This window comes from Triticum aestivum, chromosome 1D (assembly GCF_018294505.1).
Source record: "Triticum aestivum cultivar Chinese Spring chromosome 1D, IWGSC CS RefSeq v2.1, whole genome shotgun sequence".
Taxonomy (NCBI): domain Eukaryota; kingdom Viridiplantae; phylum Streptophyta; class Magnoliopsida; order Poales; family Poaceae; genus Triticum; species Triticum aestivum.
The window spans coordinates 77,007,752-77,013,332 of NC_057796.1; the positions used below are offsets into that span (position 1 = coordinate 77,007,752).

The window sequence follows — 5,581 nt, forward strand, 5'->3', positions numbered from 1 at the left end:
TCTAAGAACTGACAGTTAAACTAGCAGTTTGCGAAATAACAAAACCTAAGGTAGGCATGGTTAACCAAGTGGCATTGCAAAACTTTCAGATACTCCTGTTGTGCAGATTTTGTTTGGCTAGTGTGGCGCAATAGCCAGTTCAAACTTTTTCACCATGTTCGAAAATAGTACTATACTACCATGACGCCAAAAGCACAATGTGATGACAAATGCCAGTACCGTAACCCAAGGAGCCCAAATTGCAAATATCACCCACTGGATTATCACATGTTTCTTCCAAAAGAGAACTGGCATGTATGAGGAGGCATGCATTATGGAAGGCCTGCACCTGAATATTGTATCGATCCGGAAATGTAGAAAGAAAGGGGAAAAGCAGCCAACTCATGCATTCGATTAAACTATCGTCCAAGGTGCACCCTGTGTCGCAGCCATCTGATCTCCTCTTGGCCAAAGCTACCTCCCTCCTGCTTGAACTTCCACCAAACTTCACGACCCATGGGAACCTTATATACATGAGCCTTAGTGAACTCTGTTTCTGAGGAAGCTAGGACTGTGCTTAGAGTAAGTTGGGGTGCAGCCAGCCCCCTTTGTAGCAGCCAACTGTACATCAACATCTTAAGTTTGCTTTTGTGCACAGTGAATTCTAGGTATCGTGGGAAAGCAGCCGGAGGACTCAGGGGATAACCCGCCACATGCACAAGGAAGGATATCTTATAAGCAATTGCGTCCGTCTTCTGATTCAGAATCCGAGGAGCCATCTTCACCATGTGAGCTACATCTTCTGGGTCCAATCCTTTCTCCACTAATTTGTTGTATTTATCTTGCAGGTTGGCGCCTTTTCCACGGATAGCTTTTAGAGCCTTCTCCATATCTTCCGAGCCTTCAACAAATCCTATGCGTCTTAAGAATTCCCTCTTCTCCTTCACACAGGGGTCAGGTTTACATCTTGGTAATCTGCTGACCTTTGAGCCAATCTTATAATTCATCAACTGACGTGGTTCTTCCATTATGATCCTCCGCAGCCGTGCCTTCCCCACATTGAGTTGCCCAAGAATGGTGCTCGTGGCCTTCATGGGGGCAGCGCCGAATATCCATCCATGAGAATCCAGAAACTTCTTCACATCATCACGGCTCATGCCAATGTCATCTAAGAAACGTGCTCCCGTAGATATGTTCCAACCGACATCCTCGCTTCTAAGATTGGGGTAGTTCAGAAAAAGATCAAGTAACTCCCTTTTTCCAGATCCCACCCTCTGCATGCTGGAAAGCACTGAACGTAGCATCCCACCAGACCATTCCAACAACAAATCTGGATTTTTCCTCACCACTTTACCAATATCATCCTTGGTGAACCCCAAATCACTCCAGAACTGAAGAGCTTCGACCATCTTTTGCCAATTATAGGACTGATATTCAGTGAAGAACTGGCTGAATCCCAATGTCGTCTAGCCACTGCAAGATCGTCTTCAGTTCCACAGCCGGGTCATGAACCAATACGGCAGGAGTAGAGATCACTAGTTTGATCACACTGGCCTTACTGAAGCCTAGACCCTCAAGGGCCTCGAGCTTAGATGCAAGAACGCCCTGGCCAAGACTAAACACCTCCGAAGCCTTCCGGTATATCTTTCCAATCTTGACATGCGCAACTCCATAACTGTACAGTGCACGGTAGCTCTCGAGCAGCAGCTCGGCATCGGCGAGGAATGTGAGATCCTGCGGCAAGAGGGAATCGCACTCGCTCGGGCTGATGCCAATGCTCTCAAAGAAGGGCCTGAACTCGTTGACAGGGCGGCGTTGGAACAATCGGACCAGCGCCCTGCTGACCCTCTTCTTCACTTTCGACCTCAACCTCGCCCCCTCTCCACCCTGATCAGCAGCCTTCGTCACTGCATTGTTCACCTCCTCCAGCAGCTCGCCGAGGAAGACGGGCGAGCGCTCGCTGATATGCTTGGCGTTATTGAGGCACAAGCCGCGCTTGCCATGGAGGTAGTCCCTGAAAGTTGTCTGTGCGGCGCGGAATACCCATCTGTTCAACATCTCTTGCCTGGCCTCATCCCCATCCTCCTCCCCACCGTGGCTGGGACTGGGAGCTGTCGAATATGGCCGCGATCGAATGGTGAGGCCAATTGAGCCGACCCAGCCGGACGAGGACGGTGAATATTGGGCGCGCCACCTTGGAACTCCGGACCGGAGGGCTGCCCATGCCCATCCCATCGTCCGCAACAAGCGCGATTGGAGGAGCGCGCCTGAAGCGAGCGGCCGTCTATGCCGCGCCCGGGAGGTGGCTGTGAATGGTGGGGTCAGACAAGTGGAGATGGCAGCAGCCGCCTTGGGACCAACTGGGGATGGCGGCGGCCACCGGTGGCGGCAGACGGAGCTGACTCCAGGCGGCGGGCGGCGGAGCAAGGTTCGTGCGGCGGTAGAAGGCGGCGGATCAGCCACGGAGCAAGGTCCACGCTCAAACAGGATGCCCGCACGCGGGTGCGCGGCGGCCGGCGGGAGGAGAGGCAGAGGCCTGCACGACGGCGGTGGAGACCGGGGAGACGGACCTGGGGTTTTCGAAGCGAGGAGATCCAAACGCTGTTTTCTTGGGCTAGAACGATATCAAATGGAAAGGCCCAGAAAATGCACTTCTCTTTCTCTTTTTTTTCAGAAAAAAGGCACTTCACTATTTCCAATTTTCGCGGGTGTCAGGCGCCAACTCGGGACTCGGAGCTATGGTGAAGTCTTTAAAAAAGGCTTGCCAAAGACACGGTCGGCATTCCAACGAGAAAGGCTGCATCCAACTTTTTTTGAAAGCAGAGCTTTATAAATTAACGGTGCTCGGGCGTATCATGTGAGACATAAACAACCATTTGGGACGGTACATTAGAGTTCCAACTAATGCTGTTATTGGGTAAACACAAACAACCTATAACTGCTAGTTCATGGGCTACAGAGTTTGCTTCTCTTTTACAATGCTGGACTCTTTGCTTGGAGAACCACATTTTGAGCTGGAGCTTGATATCCTCAATGACAGCGGCATATGGTGACGAGTCCACTTTTCGTAGATCAAGGGCTTCCACAAGCAGCTGACAATCAGTTTCAAAAATCACTCTGATGGCTCCCAACTCAGTTACTAATGCCACTGCTGTTGACATGGCATTCACCTCTGTACCAGACGCATCATACACATTTTCATTGCGTCCCGCCTGTGCAACTAACACCTTCCCAGCAGCGTCTCGGACTACAATTCCCCATCCTCCATGGGATTGCCCCGGGATTAGCGAGCCATCAAAGTTGACCTTCACTATATCCTCCTCAGGTGGCTGCCATTTTGCTTTGCTTGGTGTCTTCCCTTTGGTAGTGAAGTACTCTAGATATTCCATAACATTGCACTGCGTACGCCGCACCACTTCGGGGACTTGCATCGGTAGTTCTTCCTCTCGGATTTAATTTCTATTACTCCACCAATGCCACCAAAAGGTTATGATTAGCAACCTTTTCCTCTCATCAAGCACCCATAAGTTATCCAACATTGCGTGCACGTTAGTGAATTTCTCCATCTCCGCACGTTCATTTTCCAGGTTCAGTGCGCGCCAAACCTCCTTCACTGCTTTGCATTTGACGAACAGATGTCCACCATCTTCTGTTGCACGGCTGCAGTAATAGCATTTGTTGTTATCCAGGACCATTCCTCTCCTCTCCAGGTTCGTACAGGGTGCCAAAGCTTCATGTTTCATCCGCCAAATAAACATCTGCAGTTTCTTTGGGCAGGGTAATTTCCATATTAATTTCCACCTGTCATCCTCCTGTCTATCAAATTGGCTGGCCACTTGAACTATTGTTCGGTGCTCCATTGCGCGCTTGTTTTACTAACTGGGTTTGGAGTTTGTACGCACTTTTAACTGAATGTGTTCCCCTTCCATCATAATGCCATGCAACAAAATCTTCCACACCATCCCTTAATGGGATTTGCAAGATATATCGAGCATCCTCCGGGCAGAAGGTGTCCCTGACTAATCTCTCATCCCATCCACCAGTGATTGGGCAATTGAGTTCGTTTACATGAGATATCAGGTTTGCAACCTTAGGCGTGATCACTCGTCGAGACCAAGCACGGGGAATCCATGGATCTGTCCAGATTTTCACATTCATGCCATCTGTTGGGGAACGTAGCATGCAATTTCAAAAAAAATCTACGCTCACGCAAGATCTATCTAGGAGATGCATAGAAACGAGAGTGAGAGTGTGTCCACGTACCCTCGTAGACCGAAAGCGGAAGCGTTAGGTTAACGCGGTTGATGTAGTCGAACGTCTTCACGATCCAACCGATCTTAGTACCGAACGTACGGCATCTCCGAGTTCAACACACGTTCAGCTCGATGACGTCCCTCGAACTCTTGATCCAGCAGAGGGTCGAGGGAGAGTTCCGTCAGCACGACGGCGTGGTGACGGTGATGGTGATGTGATCCGCGCAGGGCTTCGCCTAAGCACTACGACGCTATGACCGGAGGAGTAAACTGTGGAGGGGGCACCGCACACGGCTAAGAGAACAATTGATGTGCCTTTGGGGTGCCCCTGCCCCCGTATATAAAGGAGGGGAGGGGAGGCCGGCCGGCCCTAGGGGCGCGCCAAGTGGGGGGAGTCCCACTAGGACTCCTAGTCCTAGTCGGCTCCCCCCTTCCTTCCAACGGAGAGGGGGAAAGGGGAAAGAGGGGGAGGGGAGAGGGAGAAGGAAAGGGGGCCGCCCCCCCACCCCTTGTCCAATTCTGACTGCTATGGGGGGGCGTCGCCTCTTGTGGCCTGCCTCCTCCACTCCAATATGGCCCATGAGGCCCATTAACTTTCCCGGGGGGTTCCGGTAACCTCCCGGTACTCCGAAAAATCCCCGCACCTTTTCGGAACCATTCTGGTGTCCGTACATAACCTTCCAATATATCAATCTTTACCTCTCGACCATTTCGAGACTCCTCGTCATGTCCGTGATCTCATCCGGGACTCCGAACAAACTTCGGTCACCAAAACACATAACTCATAATACAAATCATCATCGAACGTTAAGCGTGTGGACCCTATGGGTTCGAGAACTATGTAGACATGACCGAGACATATCTCTGGTCAATAACCAATAGCGGGACCTAGATGCTCATATTGGTTCCTACATATTCTACGAAGATCTTTATCGGTCAAACCGCATGACAACATACGTCATTCCCTTTGTCATCGGTATGTTACTTGCCCGAGATTCGATCGTCAGTATCATCATACCTAGTTCAATCTCATTACCGGCAAGTCTCTTTACTCGTTCCGTAATGCATCGTCCCGCAACTAACTCATTAGTCACATTGCTTGCAAGGCTTATAGTGATGTGCATTACCGAGAGGGCGCAGAGATACCTCTCCGATACTCGGAGTGACAAATCCTAATCTCGATTTATGCCAACCCAACAAACACCTTCAGAGACTCCTGTAGAGCATCTTTATAATCACCTAGTTATGTTGTGATGTTTGATAGCACACAAGGTGTTCCTCCGGTATTCGGGAGTTGCATAATCTCATAGTCAGAGGAATTTGTATAAGTCATGAGGAAAGCAATAACA

The 5,581-nt window shown here is 50.3% G+C and overlaps 1 pseudogene; it reads right to left on the minus strand.

The window, feature by feature from the left end:
• Nucleotides 1-221: 221 nt before the first annotated feature.
• On the minus strand, nt 222-2,597 carry LOC123180405 (transcription termination factor MTEF18, mitochondrial-like; annotated as a pseudogene).
• Nucleotides 2,598-5,581: the final 2,984 nt, after the last annotated feature.